Here is a 19955-nt window from a genome sequence, read left to right on the forward strand (position 1 = left end):
ACTTCAAGCTTGGGTCCACACAGGCCATAAAGGTAGTAGAAATGATGGTGCAGGTCAGTAATGATTATGCCATTTAATAAGATAACCTTATCAACTATCTATTTATAATCTCATCTTCAGTTGTATTTCTTGTAACAGATTTTTCCCTTGCCTATTAAACATGTGAGAACTTTCTTCACTGCAGAAAGAAATGTGATTCCTTTCATTTTTTCCTAAAACATAGTACCATTTGGCCAATCATTCATTTCCCCACCTTTACAGAGCTAAGTAATCAGAGAAATGTTTTTCTACTACTAAGAAAACAAGAATGGGAGTGACTGATCAATACCCAGCTCAGGGTGAGGAGACAATAGGGAATGGTGACAACTGGGGAAGAGTCCGCACCATGGAGGGACAGCATGTCTGTGAATCAGCGCCAGCTGCTTGTTACCGTGTCAGCATGTGGGCTCAATGCTGTCTGACCTTCCCTTTTTTTTTTCTTTTGGAGAGAAGTCCCACAAATGGGTTTTTATACTGTATATGTGTATATATACATATGTATTTTTTAGTTAAAGCACCCATGTTTTAATCAAATCTTCTCCATTCTATAACAGAGGTAAACACTCCCCTGAAAATTCCTATGCTTTTTTTTTATTAAGTATCATTGATGTACATTTTTGTAAAGGTTTCACATGAAAAACATTGTGGCTCTTACAGTAACCTGTGATTCCCTCATTTTTGGAGTATAATAGAAACAAAACTGAGGGAATAAAACAGTAGCAGACTCACAGACTCCAAGAAGGGACTAGTAGTTACCAAAGGGGAGGGGTTGGGAAAAACGGGTGGGGAGGGAGGGAGAAGGGGACTGAGGGGCATTATGATTGGCACACATGGTGTGTGTGTGGGTCACAGGGAAGACAGTGTAACACAGAGAAGACAAGTAGTGACTCTGTGGCATCTTACTACACTGATGGACAGTGACTGCAATGGGGTGTGGAGGGAACTTGATAATATGTATATTTTTAAAACAATATCTGGGAACAACCCAAGTGTCCATCAGTAGATGATGAATAAAGAAGATGTGATACATACACATATAATGGAATATTACTAATCCATAAAAATAACAAAATCTTGCTATTTGTGACAATATAGATGGACCTAGAGGTTATGCTACATGAAATAAGTCAGACAAAGATGAATACCATATAATTTCACTTATTTGTGGAATCTAAAAACTAACAAATGAGCAAACAAACATAGATTCAAATACAGAGAATGAACCTGGGGGTTGCCATAGGGAGGTAGTGGGGGGATGAGTGAAACTGAAGAAGGGTATAAAGAGGTACAAACCTCCAATTATAAAATAAATAAGTTACAGGGATCAAAAAGTACCACATATGAAATAAAATCAATAATATAATATCATAATAACTTTGTATGGTGACAGAAAGTAAATACACTTATTGTAGTGAGTATTTCATGATGTATGTAATTGTCAAATCACTATGTTGCACACCTGAAACCAATGTAATATATATCAGCTATACTTTAAAACAAAACCTGCATATGGACCCAGGACAGCAGCCTCTGGTGCAAATTTATAATTTATAGGGTTTTAATAAATTTACTATAAATGGATAGGGTCATTTACCATCAACTCTGTAAGTGACTATCCCCGGAACCAAGTGAGAGCAGAGCTTTTGGAATGCTGGTGACAGGTTTATGCAAGAGGCAGTATGTCAGCTGAACCTCAAAGGATAGTGAGTATGGTACAGGCACCCTCCAGAGAATGGTCTTTGGGGAAGCCTGTGGTGTCAGACTGGAGCCCTGGCTCATGGCCGACCATGCCTTTCAAGCCTCAAGAGAACTCAGGGTTCATCCTCACCTGACACACTCCCTTGCTAGTGGGGGCCTCAACCATATCACAAGCTCAATCAAGCATACTCTTGAGAATGCTGGGCTAGTGTTGGGGAAAATGTCATTTATTGTTTATCAAATTAATATCAAAATATTATGCTTTTGTAGAACACTTAGAAATATATAAAAGCACCTATGATCTCATAATTTAGAAGCAACCATTATTTATTCTTCCTCTCTTTTGTGTCCTATATTTTATATAACTGGAATAATGTTTTACCAAGTTTGTAATCTGTTTCTTTCACTGAAGATTATTGGGAACATTTTCCCATGTTATTTTTTAAGGACTTCATTGGACTCTATTGTGCAGAGGGCTGTAACTGACTTTACTGTTTTTCTATTTAGAGACATTTGGGTTCATTTAATTTTATGCTAGAACAACTTACTATAATTCATAGTTTTACAAGATGAATTGTTGTCCTCTGTGCTCAGTATTTCTTCACTGTTGGGCATGAATCTCACCCACCTTTCCCAGGGCTTGTCAAGGATTTTTACTTTTCCTTCTTTCTCCCCTTTACACACACACACACACACACACACACACACACAGGATTTTGCTTCCTCCTTATGTGATAGACTCATCATAAAGCAGATCATATCCTTCTGTACAGAGCTAGAGTTGTGTGATCTAGTTGGGGAAGGACATGTTCTTACAACTCCACCATCATCCTTGATGGTAGGGGGTGTGGCTGTGTGTGGGCATTCTCTGCAACCAGGCACTTCAAGGCAACCACACTGAGAGCCCTCATTAGCCCTGGGCAGCCAAAGTGGATTTGCTGCTTCTGATACCCTCCAGGCTGGAGCAACTGCCACCAGAGCAAAGAGGGGAGCCAATTATCCAGGGGTAAATGAGGCTCTAATTACGGCTTAGCCGAAGAGGATAAAATTATTTGAGGAGACATCCCATTTCTGAAGTAGGCACAGCTCAGGACAGTTATTCAGAATAAGGGCTTGGGTCAAATCCTGATTTTGGTGCCTTAAACAAAACACTTCACCAGGAGCGTCTGACTCCTCTTCTGCCCAGTGGGAGCAGTTTCTGCTTACCTTGTTGGTTTATTGTGGGTACTAATGGGATAATGCTGTGAGAGGTGTAGTGGTACTTAGTAAGGGCTCAGATATGGAGAATCGACATTGTCATTCACTACCATTAGTATTACTATTATTTGTAATGATCTGATGGATAGTGGAATACAATGTGGAACTGGAACACAGGAGACCTGGATTCTCAGCTCGGTAGTTTTCTATTTATTCCAATTTACAAGTCTCTTGAGTTGTATCTTCCTTGTCTCTCAAATGGGAAGCTTGGAATAGGGGTTATGTCAGTTCCTTTTATCCCAGGCTTGTATACCTACATGTGCTAAGAACTATATATCATTCTCTTCAGGGAGTCTTACATCAACCCTAACTTAGCAGTATTGTTATTATGTCCTTTTTTTGCAGGTGCTGAACTTGAGACTTAGACAGGGATCTGGACTTCAATCCCAGGCTCCTAACACCCATCCTTAACTATTTGCTTGTTAACTGTCCATCCTTAACTATCTGCAAGTCCCCAGCAGTCAGTGTAGTAACTGGTAATATGCATGTGTTAATACATATTTGTTGACTGTACCCAAATCTTTTGAATGACTGGGATGGTGATGAAGCTTAAGGTTGTGCTCATACTGTATCCTTCTCTCTTCTATCTTTTACTCAATCCTCCTAAAATTGTAGGCACAAAAGTCCACAGGGAGATTTCTGACAAACTTGGGGGCAGCTCCTGATGCCTCAGGTCTATATCAAAATTAATGAGGCTGATAAACACTTGCTGGTGGGTTATTTTGAGAGTTATCTGAAGGATTGTATATGCATGTATGTATTAAAGAATTTAGTACAATGGGTATATCAAATGTCTGAGCTGGAAAGGATATTAGCAATCAGTTGCCCAGATATAGTTAAGCTCAGCAATTCAGAGAACCTGTGAAGAGGGTTCACCTGTGCCTGAATAGCACAAAGGCCCACATCCCCCTGCTTCTGCCAAAGTAATAGTTCTCTCCCTCTCCCTCCTCCTCCACCTTCCGCACTCTCTCCCTCTCTGTCTCCTCCCTCTCCATCTCCCTCTCCTCTCTCTTTCTCTCTCCACATCCAAGATAATTTGTTTTAAACAAAAAACTCTAGGTCTAAAGAAATCTCTGAAAAATTGATCTGGCTCTGATAAGGGATGTTGATAGTGGGGGAGGCTGCTCACGTGTAGGGGCAGGGGGGTACAGGGGAACTCTGTACTTTGTTCAATTTTGCTGTGAACTTAAAGCTGCTATAAAAAACAAAGTCTCTTTTTAAAATGTTAAAAATGTGGTGAACACACACACGCACATACACACACTGCCTCCACCCCCTCAAGCTGGAGTCCATTTTGCCCTGAGAGTAGTTGCCACTGTACCCCAGCTGCAACTGGTTCTGTTACCCAGGAGGAACAGAGTCAGCTTGGATTAGATTTTTAAATTTTAAATACCCACTTCCCACCAAATAACAAAGGATTAGATTTTTAAATTTTAAATACCCACTTCCCACCAAATAACAAAAACATGTTTGGGGGTGATTTTGTTTTAAAATGTGTGCTGGGTCATTCTGACACACCTTCCCCTAGTAAAATCTTTGCAGGCTCCCCAGGGTTAGGTGAAGAAAAATTGCTAATTCTTCCTCCCGTGATGGTGAATGAAAGGAAGTTGGCACCTGTGAATAAAATGAGAGTTTCTGTGGCAGGATTCTCACCTGGCCCTGGTTGACTAGCTCACTACACACCCGCGGGCAATACATGGCTGTTGAATCTATACAAAGAACTCCACCCAGTGCTCTGGGCACAACATGGTGGCACGGCTGCAAGGCTGCAGTGGTGGCAGCACTGAGGACAGAGGCCCAGAGGATGGCTGTGTGGGACAACTGTGTAGAGACACCCAGAGGACAGCTGTGTGGACAGAGGGGCCCAGAGGCAGAGACCGGCTTGCTGCCTGCAGACTCACTCTGAGCGAATGGGATTTCAGTGACTGACCTGCCACCTGGAAATAAAGCTGGGTGTGATCCTTTCACCCTGAGAACATTTTGCTGTCAATTTCTTTGGTCACATTGAATCCATAGTGAACTTACCCAGGACTGAAACCCATTGGCAAGACAGCACCCAATGTGATACCTATGAACCTCTTATGCTGGCAGCTTTTGGCCACGTAGGGGGTTCCTCCCAGTTCATATTTGGTTTATCATAAGTCAAACAAATGCAATAAGATTCTATACATTCTGGATCTGGGAAGGCTCTCCTTATGCTTCTCTGAGATTTTCCTTCTATTTGCACAGCACCACCTTCTTGAGTTCAGGTAAAGAGTGTTTTCTCTGTATTCCAAATAACTGGGGCCAAGTAAATGCTCAGTAAGTATTTAAAAAATGAAGAAACAATTACCTTAATAGAAGGAAGGTAACTGGTCTGTTGGAGTGTCTTGCCAAAGGGCTTCAGACTCGGGTAAGTTCACTATGGATTCAGTGAGACTGAGGAATGACAATGGAGCATTCTTGAGGTAAAAGTGTTTGTTACTGGTGTGTTCTCCTGTGATAGGTCAAGCACTAGAATTACAGTCTGCATCTAACAGTCTGCAGGTCTGTAACCCACCTCCATCCCTGCCTCCACCTAGAGCCCTGGGCAGAGCTCTTTATATAGTGACTTAGTCAATAATAGCTTATTGCCTACAGGTGTGGAAGCAGTAGCCTAGCCATAGGCTAGTTACATGATCAAGTAGTTTAGGTTCAGGTGAGGATCCTGGCCATAGGAACTTTAATTTGAAACTGAAATTTAAAACCTTAAACTCTAGTCCAGGAAGGTTACTAACAAGCTGTATGACCTTGGAAAAACCATCTAATCTCTCTGGGCTCTACTCCCAATATGTGTCATCAGAGAGTTAGCTCTCTAAGGTCCTATCTATCTCTGAATTGCCAGAACAATATAGAAAGAGAGGTAGCAACTTTGAGTATGATTAAAACTGCTTGAAAGTCATTTTGTTATCCTGGGGTTTTGAGGACACTAGTGTCAACCTGACATGAAAGACACCAAAGGACATGTTATGTTCAGATGTGTATCATCCATAAAGGCCATAGCTGAATCCATGGTGTGTCATCGAGAGGTTTGTTGGGACTAGGTCTGCTTTTTCTGGCTGGGGGGACCTGGGGTTCCACCTGTCTTCTGAGACTTTGGAAAGTGGGCAGCAGTCAGGACAAAAGAGGTCCACTTGCTAGTGGATTTTTGTCTCCATACAAATTTTCTGCATGTCTCAAAAATGTCTTTACATAGGTTTGCCTCCGCCAGTGTCCCAGGTTTGCTGGATACAGCACCTTGCTATATGTGTGCAGCAAGATTCTTTGTTTGGTTTGGTTTGGTTTATGGGAATACTGGTCTCCTCTCTAGTTGCAGCTGTAGTTGTTAAAATCAGTTACAGACCAGGTAGCAAGAGATTCACTACAGTGCTCTGCTGTCTGTTTGAGGCCAGTGCTAGAAATCAAGCAGGTCCCAGTTACCTCTCAGGAAAATTTGTGGTGTTTCAGGGGCCTACAGTGAGTCGCAAATCTTGATAGATGGGAAGACTAGTCTATGAATAGCAGAATGGTTTGTACTGTGGTTCAGTGGGAAAAGGAGAAAATAGTTTTTGAGCATAAGATGTATTGTCCCCTCTTCCTACTTTATTGGTGATATCAGTCATATGCATCATGACACAGACTCTGGGGTCTGTGGGGTAGAGCGGCAGAGATGGCTTTCTTGCTCTTATTCTATGGAGCGGGAACAACCCTGGATGCCAAGCCTCCTTCCTTCCTTGTGGCCAAGTTTCTTGTAGCTTTTTGCTCCCCAGGCTTAAATCTGACCAGCAAATCCTTTCTCCCTCTCCTGCCACCCTAGGGGACAACACTGGGCAGCCTTCCATAGTTTCTTTTTCCTGGTTGATCCTGGGAAACAGAGACAACCCTACATGGCTGCAGATTGCCATCTTCTTTCTGTGCCTGAGGGTCAGAAGTGGGGGGCACAGAGAGAGGAGGAATACTGCTTTGGAGCCAATTCGGTTCATTCAATAGCCACTTCGGGCTCCAGCTCCCAAATGTATTCCAGTTTTGCTCTGCCTGCTCTTGCCCAGGGGAGTGCATCCACCCTGGTGGCTCAGTGTTGTCTCCATGCTCAGAATCTCCATGCTCAGAAAGTCCAAGTCTTTGCTTTCACCTCAAGACCTATCATTTTAACTGCCACTCTGACGTCTCAAATTCCCATACAGGATAGATGGGGCCACCTTTTTAATGAAAGGGGCAACATTTAGAACAGGCTGTCCAACTCAATAATTGTTTATTGATCTTCTGCTGTAAACAAAACACCGAGTAGCCATTTAGAAAATACAAAGTTGGCAAAAACACGGTGATGTCCTCAAGGAGCTTGCCTTCATTAGCAAAATGAAGCATTTTTTCTTAAAATGCTGGATGATTATTCTATACTAGAGTCATAAGCAAAGTGCCATGGGACTTCAGAGTAGACAGCTAGATGATTTTAAAGTTTTTCTGGTTATGTACAACATCAAAAAATATTTTAAAAAATCCCAACAACACAAGAAATAGCAGAAAACTTTAGAACTGTGAATATTCAGCATTTCTCAGATTAACCTAGATTTTCATAATCTCTCTTTTTTTTTTCCCATAATTTTGACTTTTGTCCCACATGTATAAAGCTGGTGTCTTGTATGATCTCCTTACCAAAGACTTACTGAGTTCTGGAGAGACACTAGGAAGTTTCTTCATTTTGTTTCATAATCTCTAAGTTGTATCCATCAGTGACTTTAGAAAAGTCATGTTACTTGTTTGGTTCTCAGTTTCTTTATCTGTAAAATGGGGGTAATAATAGGGCTGATGTGAATATTAAGAGAAATAATGCTTAGTACAGTCCCTTGATGGTAAAAAAGAAAAGCTCCATTAAGTGGTAGTTTAAAATTAATATAACTATTATTTTTATAAATTATTCCTTTATAGTTATATTCATTTTTATTACTATCAATTCACAGTTGTAGCCAATGTAGAACATTATCAATAAAGTGATGCTTAAATTAACTTTTTCTGAATATCAAGACAGGAGAAAATACTGTCTGAAAAATAGAATACACATATGTGCTGCCATAATTTTGACAATAGTTACTTTTTACAATTTCTTATAGAAACTTTATAAAGTGTATAAAGTGGGTTGTTATCATTCTTTCAGAGATGGAGAAACTTGCTTAACTATACCAGGTCTTGCAAATGAGCAAGCTTACAGTTACTTAGCTGGCTTTTAACTACTGACCCATTTGGCTTTTTTCCCCTCAGTCTACTTTTCTCATTGGAAGGGGGCAGTAAGACCCATAGCTTGAATCAGCACCCTCTCAGTACTCAACTGGCATGAGCTACCACATGACCCAGGCAAGTGTCAGGTGATGGTTTGTAAGTCCATTTTAAAGACAGCTCTTTGCCCACCGCCTTCCAAAGCCGAGGGATGCACGGGTATATGTCCTGGACAGTCAGCTTCTGTTGTGCCTGAACTGCAGTCAATTTTATTGATTTTTTTCAATACAACAGCTTCAAAAGGCTCTTTGCCCCAGACTACATGATCTTTTCAAATTTTTGCTTTTCCTTCCTGGTGAGACTTTCAGATAACAAGGTAAATACAATTAACAACCACATACTTTAGATCATGTGATATTCTAGATCATGTTTAAAGGTTTTATAAAACACAGATACATAGACATGAGCAGCTCCTCGGAGAGATTACCTCATCCAACCTCCTCATTTTACAGTCAGGGAAACTGGTTCCAAGAGTGGGTATGACCTGCCCAAGGTCACACATGCGTTAGCTGTAGAGATGGGAAGCCAATGATACTGATGGTAATTTTTTTCTTTCTACCTGTGTTTCTCAAAGTGTGCATACATACCACCATATGCAAAATTATTTTCCTTGGCATAAAGGATAATTTTGAAGGTACGCACCGATAAAGTACTCTATCATGAAGCAGAAGATCATTCATTTCTTTCAACAGCTTTTCAATCTTTCTGAATATATCAAGGATTGTATACCTTTGCTATTTTGTCTTTAATTTTTCTCTACTAATCTCCTTTGCTAACAAAGAGGGAGCAAACCTCAGGCTTAAGCACCTCCTCAAATTTGATGGAAGTGTTTTGTTTTCATAGCATTGATTGTTACACTGACTTTTCCATCTATGGCTAGTGGTACTGGTTTTCCACTTAAAGTAGGAGAGTTTCATTTTAAAATAAATGTAAGCAGACTAGAACAACCCCATTTTATGAAAAAAAGTAAGTAAATAACATTGTGGGATGTAAATGAAGAATATGTGGTGGGTTTCACATTGGCAGAAGTAATGGTTAACTAAAGCTTGGAAAATATTTTATTCTGTCCTTTAGAATTTTTTAAGCCTTTTGAGGGTAGATGTGGCTGATTCTAATTTTCTTCCTATTCATGTCATGCCTTTTTTATGTAGCAGCCAGAAAAACAATGATTAGATCTAACAGGAGACACAAGAACTACCCACATACCGGAGATGAACACAAATGTTGACAATCTCATTATTGGTACTTTCCTACAAGCCAAAAAGTGGAACTGGTAGCCAATTTAGTTTCAGTATGTAGGTATTTTTTGTGTATATTTTAAATTATAAATTATATGTTGTTGCATTTATTGAGAACAGAAACTGGTTTTATTTTTCAGAAACTGATGCTCTATTTTAAGATTCTATTTTAGATTTCTATCTTGTCTTGTTTTCCCCTTCTAAGAAGTTCTTTAATTTCTGACTATATTTCTGTTCAGTGAGAGGGTGTAAATGGAAGAAAAAGGTGGCAAAATGCAATTCATCAAAATTTTTCTACTGTTAACCGCTATTAAGTAAATACATGCAAAGAAAAATGTACTAGGTTACACTATTTGGGTGACTGTCCTAATATCTTAAACAGCTAATCTTCTAATGTTGTTTAGTTTGTTTTCCTGTTCCCTGAAGCAATACTATAACTTAGTTAGCCAGACATCCTGGAGCTCTGAATACCACTTACTGCTTAGCCTGGTATATGCTTTCCTTTCATAAATATCACACAGAACTTACTCATGCCTCTTTGCACTGTAGGCCTCCTTGTACTGGCCATTATGTGCTTTTTGTGGAATGCTTCAGTGGAAAATTTATTTTCATTTAGAGGAATCTGGAAAAAAAAAAAGGAAGGTGGAGGCTACTGCTGGTGACTTACGTGCAGTTAGAATCAAATGTTTGAAAAATGGGCCTCTGAATCTGCAGAGATTTTGCAAAGTGACCTGCAACCTGCAGCATACAGCATACAGTGGAACAGCATACAGATAGGTAGAGTACTGAGATGCCAAGAAATAATGCTACTTCTGTTATAGCTAATCAAAAGACTGCATTGTTGAATTTAGGACTAGGAAGGTTAATGATGATACATTCTTTTTTAGTATCAAAGATTAACATGATAACTTGCATATTAAAGTTAATTCAGACACACTGCTAATGGACAAGGCATACAAAATTAATTTCTACAGCACCTCATAAATTATGATCACTCGCTGTTCTCTAGCTGATGCTCTTTATCTTGGCAAGAGCTGCACGCACTCTTAGAGTGGGCTCACCTCAGATCATACTGGAGCATCTTAGGCCCCTGAACAATTTGGAGAGCTCAGGGGTGTATTCCTTTCAGTCCTTAATCACTGGCAATTCTCTGCTGGTGTTTACCTCCTGGGATGCATGCTCTTATCACCAGCCAGGTTGTTACTTGACAGAGATTTTGGTAAGAATAGTTAATGAGTTAATGGAACAGCTGAGATGAGAAGAGGGTAGTGGGTAGGATAAACAACGGGAGAGAGGAGGGAAGAGCTGCTTTCTCTTCATGCAGGAAATTCTCTAAGTAGAGCTGGGTAACTATTGTCTTGAGCCGTATCAAGGACCACAGGCTCAGCTAACACAGGAACCCAGCCCAATCTTTAAAGGCACAGGTTCTGGAGTCTGCCTTCTGGACCTGTGAGACCCAGTGTGATATTGCTGGCAATTTTCTTGACTTCCTCAAGCCTCACTGTGTACACATGTTGAACAGGGTAAATAATAATACATACCTGACAGCAATATATACTTTAAATTTTGGTATAATTTACATATAGTGAATTGCAGCTCAGTGAACTTCTTACACATTTATACACCCATGCAACCACCACCCATGTCAAGATATAGCATATTTACAGTCCCCAGAAAGTTACATATGGCAATTTTAAAAATTAATAATATGTTCATAGTGCCTGCCATAGGCCAGCTGCGCTGCTTAAGTGTTTTATGTATTTCTTTTTCACAGCCTTGTGAAGAGAAGTGCTCTTTTCACCAGTCTGCAGATAAAGAAACAAAGACAGAGGTTAGGTGACTTGTCCAAGGTCGCCCATGTAGTAGTAAAGATCCCTGCTCTTACAATTCCATATTCTGCTCCACCGTTGACTACATGGCACTCATTCTGTTGCCTGATACTCATTAAGTGCATCGGAGGAAATGGAGCCTGCTTAATCATTTTTGTTTCTTTACATTCCTCTCTTCACAGTCCAGTTTATCACTCTTCCTAGTCTTGGGCTAGTAGGCCGTGCATTATGCTCCTGCAGGAGAGTCCTTGAGGGGAAGGATCAGGCTTTAATTACTGTTCCATCTCAGACTCAATGCTCAGGTGATCTGGAAATAGTCATTGACTGTTCCCAGAAAACCCACTCCTCCAGCTCCTGCTCAGTTGGCACTACGTGGTGAAGTGACAATGCTGACGAACTTACTGGTTAGATCACCTGGGCAGTTCAGCTGCTTAACCATCTGGATCTCTGCCTAAACCTTGTCCTGGGATCATCTAAAAATTTCAAGTGACAATCCCTCATGTTTCTAAGCCCCTCTAAGTTCCCTTTTCCCAACCTCCTGTATTCATGTGTCCCCAGTCAGTCCCCATTCAGAACCCCAGTTTTTGCTGGTTTTCCTTGTCCATCTTCACTTTCTCCTCCTCCTCTTCCTTGTGTTCAATATCTTCTTTCCTCTCCTTCTTTTCATTTCAACAGGGTTTTCTTCATGATCACCACCAAATAAGCTTTAAATAAACCTCTTTGCTAAGCACACAGATTGCCCAATATTAATTCCTTGTGGGAGGTGGCCATGTTCAATGTACCTTTCATATAGTTGAATTCATGCTTGCCCATTTATACTAGAACTTCTTCAGACATATTTAGCCAGCTGTCCCTTGGACATATCCATTTGAATGTCTTACAGGTACTTAAACTCCACATTTCTGCCAGTCATTCAGAGCTAGCTCTTAGATCTTGTTCCTCATTTTTCACTTTCAATCAATCACTAAAGCCTTTGAATCTTTCTCAAATATACCTTAAATCTGTCCACTTGGCTCTGTCCTTACCACTTCCATCCTGATCCTATACATCTCTGTGCCATATATGATGCTTGACTTTTGCTAGGTACTTGGTAAATATTTGCTTACATGAAAAATAAATGAAGGTGTCATGTAAGGACAAGCACACAATCATGAACCTTCCTCCATTTATTGTTTTCATATTTTATATGAGCATATAACACAGTCAAATGAGTCTAACCATTAGCTCTCCTTAGGTTCTTTGCCAAGTTAAAACTCTACAATTTAATATCAAAAACAGCTAATTGCTACTAAACTTAATGGAGAATATTAACACTAAAACTCAATATGAAAAATTTCTTTAAGAATTTAATGCCAGAAAAAGCTGTATTTCTTTCAAGGAGTTCTCTTCTATTTTAATGATCAACTTAATCTAGAACTTGGACAATTTATTTTGTTGCTGTGACAGTTCATTACACAAATGAGGAACCACATTTTATGGGCAACTGAAGCCCTTATGTTAGCTTTTACGTTGGTGTGTCATCTTCCTGTATTCTCTTTGGTCTAAGGTAGCATAGGAAGAAATATATATAACTAATAACTATATCAACATGCCATGCCCAAAATAAAATAATAATGTCAGTGTCATAGGAGTACAATTTTATATTTATTGGTAGGGACTGAACATAATTGGAAATGCAGTATGTTTCATTGTATGTGTTTTTTATACTGTTCTGTCAGTTGACTGGTGCCGTTCTTCATTACATTTGGGCTGCTCCAAGGGTAAGGACCATACGTTGTCCTCCCTTTGTACATGAAAGCGCATTGCATGTCATTTACTCTCTTTACTGTCTCCTCCCTTTACCCAGTTTCCTCATCATTGGCTTCAGAGTCCACAGAGTATTGCTTCGATCCTTTCATTTAAATACTGGGCCTAAGTGTGTGATTCATTTCTTAAATCACTCTTACTTTGGGTCTTCAGGGGAGGGCTCACATTGACTCTGTTGCATGAATGGAGAAATGAAACAGGCAAAGAACCCTGCCTCTCAGGGCTGCTACTGTTTTCCACCTTCTTAGTTGAGTGCTTTCAGAAAAGAAAATGAGGATAGAGGAGAAATTTTTTTACATTTCCATTTTTATTTATAGGGGCAGAACATACAGTGATTTCTTTCCCCTTTCTCCCTGGAGTTTGCTTCCAATTCTTCAGCTTGTTTGAAATATATTATACTTCTCTGCTTTCCCTTTGTAATTAACAAAACTGGATGTTAAACATGTGGGGCTGTAAATGAGAGGGACCCTAGTCGCCTCTCTTTTGGAACTGTTATGAGGAAGGTGAGGGAAGGAGAGAATCAGATGATGATTGGAAACAGTTATACAACCGTTCCATTTTGCTAATGCTTGAATCCAGGAGAATTTTCTCATTTAATTCTCTGAAATGAAGGGCCCCTCTGTTATCCTTAAAATGTAAACAGGAGGCTTTTAATGTTCACTTTTCCCAGAAATGGAATTCTGGCTGCTCATATTGATCCAGAACATTGCTGTTGTTTTTTTGTTATTTTTGGTATTTGCAAGTTTTGTGATGGCAGCAATATAGGATTGTTCATGTGTGGCTTGAGGATTGCTGGCATGTAGCATTATAATTCTAAGTACCAAACAGAAGTGTAAAAGATGTTCTGAGAAAGTTTGCCTGAGCTCTCCTTTAGTCTGTCCACATATAAAAGGGAACATGAAGATGCGGCATATATCCCCATCATTTCAATTATTACGCACCTCCTGGAACTCAGTTCTCTGAGTTTGGTACTTCAGACAAAAACGTACTTTGGGAATGATGCACATAATAGCTTTGAGTCTGTTTCATTCCAGCATGCCTGGTCCAGGTGTTCTGTCAAGTGTAAACATCAGCTGCAGCTGAAGGAAACTGAAGTCTCAACATGCTCTGCTCTGGACTCAAAAACTTCTTAGATGTAGCACCAGATCCCATGCCTCATTACACTTAGTAACTACAACTGAAATTGCACAATGTTCTATTTGGATTCTCTTATGAAATGGGCATTTTAGTCCCCATTTTTAGAGGAAGGGAGATAAAATGACCTGTCTGTGGTCACACAGTCAGGCAGTAATAGGACTGGAATGCAGATGTAGGTCTCCAGACACTTAGTGCAGAGTTCTGCCCACTTCCCCACACCTGCCTCTGGGATAGAGTAAAGCTAAGAATGGTATGATACTGCTAGAAGGGCTGCTCAGGGGAAGAGGTGAAGGTAAAGGAACACACATACAGTTCTCCCCCTTAAACATCCCTCCTGCAGTCCCCAGCTACTGCCACCTGGTTTCTTCAAGGACAGCACAGAATAATGAGTATCGACATAACCCAACACTAAATAGGGATTTGAGTCTTAGAGTTGCCCTCAGTGTAGGCAGCTGGGATCCCTCTCTGAAATCACTACTCAGTCATCTAACACTTATTAGGATCTTATACTGTGGCAGACATTGTACCAGGAACTGTAGGAGACATGACTTGATTGAGTGAGATCTATCCTGCCCCAGGCTCTTACTGTTTTCTGACAAAAGGTAGTGACTGATTGGAAGGTTGTGATTGCTCTTTACTAGCTAACTGCGGTGAGGTGGGTAATCTCAATCAATTGTAGATGAGTAAATGATTGGTTGAATTAACAAAATGGAAGAAGTGAGTGATTAAATCTGAGGACTACATCACCATTTGATGAATGCTCAGAATTGTTTAATACTGGGATTCTAGAATTCGGATTTGTTTGTTTTAGTCCCTTGGGACTGTAACCCTTACTAAAATGAGACAATCAACCATTAAATAAACTTAACCAAACAGAGGCTTGGATTTTCTACTTAAGGCCAGTTTAAGGGAGCTAACAAATCCAAAGGGTGGTTGCCTTAAGGCTGTGCAATCTTGGAGTTGGGAATAATCGTGTGAGTGAAGTTGGAGTAGTACTGGCACTGGAGGCAGACAGGGTCTTCATCGGAATCTTGCCTCTGTTGTGGTCACACTAGTTAAACGACCCTGGACAAGCTGCTTGGAGCTCCTAGTTTCTCATCTGAAAAATGATGACAACATAATATATACACTGGCTTTTGGTAAAGATTAAATAAGTTCTCAATATGGTGCCTGGAACTCAGTATGATTTTAAGACATTTTACATAGCTCTCACATTCTCTATTCCACTCTCACACTCCCTTTCATTCTCAATAGATTTCTAGACAGATGGTTTCTGCTCTTTATTAAAATATATCTATTATAATGACTCCTACTACTCAGAAAACCCTATTTGAGTATGTGACCACAGACTAGATCAGAAAGAATCGAAGGTCAGAGAGTTCCTGGTTAAGTAAAAATTGAAATTCATGGAGCCAGGGAATTGTTTGAGTTTCCAGAGGGTCAGGGGCTGGGGTGAAGGAATTAAGGGACCTGTGTGGCATGGTGCAGAAGAGAGGCGATGGATCAGGATGATAAGCCCTGAAGGGGCGTGGATGGTACTAACTGTTACAGTAGGTGTCCTAAGTGCTTATACACTGATCTGAATTCTGGATGTTGCTGGACTGAAATCAAATGGGGCTGGGGGATGTAAGACAGAACTCTGCAGTCAAACAGCTACTTTGACTCATTTCTTCTCTTGGACTGACCTAGAGCACATTGCTGTGATGGGAATCTTCCTTTAAAGACTGCCCAGATTACCAGGAGACAGGTGACTTGGTTCAGCCCCAAGCTTTTTCATTTGCTTCTCTATTCATTAGCCAGGATAAGGAGGTGGGTAAGACAGTCAGTCCTCTAACAGGCTGCGGGTTCTCATCTAGTATGGCATCACAATGCAATCCTCTAAAGCAATAGGGAACAAGTCACATTTTGGGTGATAATTCAACTGGCCATATCTGGACCTTTGTTTTCCTAAAAGCACTTTCTATAGAGCAGGACTGTGGTTTAATGAGTGAGCCAGCAGGGAGAAGACTGGTCAGCAGTAGCAGTGTAAATGATCTCAAAAGTGCAAAAGGGTAACTGAAAGTGCAAGTACCTGTCAGAACTTACCAGTTATGCCCTAATAGCTTTCAGAAGGCATGATGACAGGCCATTTCTGCAGCCACTTTGTGCCATTAGAGAAATGTTGATAGGAGTCTTTCATTACTTGCCAGTTTAGGCAATGAAATGGTCTCCATGATTAGAACCTAATCTGATAAACCCTTAAATGAATCAATTGTTCTCTTATTCAGATGTTCAAAATGCATCTGCTTATACATCTATATAGCATATCTTATCCATCAGCAGGATGTATTGACTCTGCCTCCTGGCTGTAGCCCAAGTCTGTCTATTTCCATCTATCTCTCCTGCCACAAATGAATCAAGCTTCCATCTTCTCTCCCCTTCACTGTTAAAGTAAGGAGGCAGGAAAGCTTAGTAGATTTGAACATGGGCTCTGGATCACATATCCTAGGTTTAAATCCCAGCTCTGCCAATTAATAACAGCTGTGTGATCTTAAGCAAGTTACTGAACCTCTTTGAGATTCAGCTTCCTTATCAATAAAATAGGTATAATGATATATTTCCTCATAGAGAGAATGCCTGATGAAGAATGAGGGCTCAATAAACATTAGACCTTGCCTTGCCAATGGATTTCAGCCCTGGGCAAGTTCACTATGAATTCAGTGTGACCAAAGAAATGACAGTACAACGTTCTTGGGGTGAAAGGGTTATACCCAACTTTATTTCCACAGTGGCAGGTCTATCATTAAAATCCTGTTCACTCAGAGTGAGTCTGCAGGCTAGTCTCTGCCTCCGGGCCTCTCTGCCCACACAGCCGTCCTCTGGGCCTCTGTGCTCAGCACTGTCACCACCCCAGCCTCTGCTCTGCTCTCCTGCAGCCTTGCAGCTGTGCCACCATGTTACCCAGAGCACTGGGCAGAGCTCTTTCTATAGAGTCAATAGCAACTTATTGCCCACACATGTGTAGTGAGCTACCCAACCAGGGCCATGTGAGAATCCTGGCCACAGGTACCTTCATTTTATGCACAGACCGCTTCTTCTAGAAAAAGCCTCTTCACTGTTCTTCTATCTTCCTTTCTAGGCCTACTGCCAACCCCCATTAAAAATACAAAACAAGTTTATCTTTTTCCAGTAGCCAAACTGCTTTTGGGCCACAGGGCCTAGTGAGACCTGGCCCCAGCCCAAGTCTCCAGGTTAGCTATCTCATATCACACTCCCCATTTCCTATAATCCAGCCATACTTGTGTCCATGTGATTCCTCCAACATGCTAGGCAAATTTCCACCCCAGGGTCATTCCTTTTCTTAGAATGCTCTTCCCTGAGATCTTTGTAGGCTGTTGCCATCTCACCCTCAGGTCTCCATCGAACTGTCTCTATGTCAGAGAGGCCTCCTTAACTGCCCCATGGGGATAGTCTGCCCTGCACCCCCAGACTCTCTCATGTTACCTAGTTAATTGTCTTGCTGGAAGCTACCCATGTTAGCTGGTGTAGCATTAGCCCCCAGGGCTCTGTCCATGTCTCCTGTGACCAGTGATCACTTCTGTGCCCAACAGCTACTAGGGGAATTTCTCTCCCACAGCCAGCACCTGCCTCCTAGGGCTGCCCTCAGGCTGCAGGGGCTGTTTGGCCTGGGCCCCCGAGAGCGCTCAAAGTACATGGGACCATCCTCCCCTGGGGCCCAAACACTCCAGCTGCTTTGTCCCCACAGCCCATACTGTCTTCAAAGCACCCTCCTTCCATAACACTTGCCTGCTTTTGCAGTCCCTTCATGGTCCCACTCCCCCACGCCCTTTCCTTTGTTTTCTGGGATACCTCCTTATAAGTCAGTCATCTTCACCCAAACCACGTCTCAGAGTTTGCTTCTGGAGAATCCAACCTAAGACAATTCTTAATCTTCTTGAATTGTTTCTGATACTCTACTAGTATATAATATCCCCAAGAATAGTGCTGTTATAATAACTATATATGCTTAAGAATATAAATATATTGCATACAGACTATCAGAGCTTACAAACAACATGAGTACATACATCTTCTTAAAATAAATAAACAAATCCTCTTAATAATTCTAACACTTGTATATCAGTATACCCTTCCTGCCATCACTATGCTTCTGAATGGCAAATAGCAATTTATTAGGGCATTTGCTCATAGGTTTAGTGCAACATCATGTTTTAAGTTATATATAAATAGTACATAGTAGAAGCACTGGCTTGCTTTGGACTTTAGGTGGGTATCGAGAATACTATTCTGAAAGTATATTTCTTGTTTAGCATTTACTGCCTAATTATATTTTAACTTTTTAACCCTTCTAAGATACCTGAAGAGAATTCTTAAAGTGGCTGAGTTCTGAAATCTCCAAGTAGACTGTGTTTGTTTAGCTGGGGAGACATAGTTTGGCTTTCAGGGTTCCTAAAGTGGAGATCTATACCATAGCAGAGACAAGCAGGAAGGGGAGTGAGTAGTGATTCTGGATATTGTAATTAGGCATGCTTTCTGCGAAGTAAGGAAAGTGAATCATGAGGAGCCACTGAAGAATGCGTTGGGGGAAACTGCTAGTGTAGTTGTAAAAGACTTGTAACCTGATCGGGAATATGAAGTTTATGGGTAGTTACTGATTTCCCAGTGGGTAGAATTACTTTTCTCTATGACCCGCTAGCTGGAGGAATAAGGTTGTGAGGACAAATTGCTATCTGTCAGACTAGAGTTGTGTGTTGAGGTCCTCCTTCATGTCTAGCTGATTGAACCAAGTAGCCTCTGACATCCACAAATGCTCCCCAAACTGAAGGAAAGCAAAGCACCCTAGCGGATCTGGGCTTAAGCTGCTCAGTCTTGCCCAGGGAGAATTTGGGGTTTCAATTAAGGGTTTTCCCTGCTTACGAAAAGACCTTTGGGGAGGACAGGGTAAGCCTTGATAAGCAGAATGCCTTTCCCATCCTCCAAGAGGGTTGAGTTGAGCTGAATTCACCTTTCAGTTAATAGGAACTTGGTCAAAGCAAAATGAAACTCTGCTTCACCTTAAAATTTCATCTTAAAGCCTGTGAAATATTGAATAGGACTGAAGAGTTGATTAACCTGTGTTGGTGACACAGTATGGGGCTAGCTATTGGTGAAGTGAATTCAAGTGAAAGCTGCCACGGGCCGACTTAGAGACAGATCAAGCACACTGAGGATGTGGCTGAGCCCCTCACACAGACATCTTGTTAGTGTTTGACCTTTTTCCACCAGTGAGGGAAGGGGGGCTCCTGACTGTTTTTGTCTCTCCATTCTGCTGTTCTCCTGGTATTAAGGGCTGGCACACATTCCCCTCATGGGGGTGTAAGGTGCTAGTCTTGTCTTCACACATTTCCTGAGTGATTCCTTTGGCTCTCAATCCCTCCGCCTCAGCTTCGGGGGGCAGAAGTAATGCCTTCCCTTTACTGATGTCATGTGACATCCAAAGGCCTCTGCTGACCCTCCCTCAGTTCTGGGATGATGTGCATGCAGATTGGTGTAGGGCTGGTACTTAACCATGCCCCCTGAAGGATGCTGGTGTGCCCCAACTGTTGGAAACAATTTGAATTTCGGATGTGGGGTGATTATACTTGTGTCATCACCTTCGGTCTCAGCTTCATTCTGGGGGTGATGACAAGACTCTCACTGGTCA

General features: G+C 41.2%; 1 protein-coding gene across 1 annotated transcript in view; it reads left to right on the top strand.

Moving 5' to 3' along the window:
* The window catches only part of DOCK2 (dedicator of cytokinesis 2), a 383680-nt gene that overhangs the window by 121999 nt on the left and 241726 nt on the right, over positions 1 to 19955 (top strand). The window lies entirely within an intron of this gene.

The sequence above is a fragment of the Manis javanica genome, chromosome 1 (genome assembly GCF_040802235.1).
Source record: "Manis javanica isolate MJ-LG chromosome 1, MJ_LKY, whole genome shotgun sequence".
Classification (NCBI taxonomy): domain Eukaryota; kingdom Metazoa; phylum Chordata; class Mammalia; order Pholidota; family Manidae; genus Manis; species Manis javanica.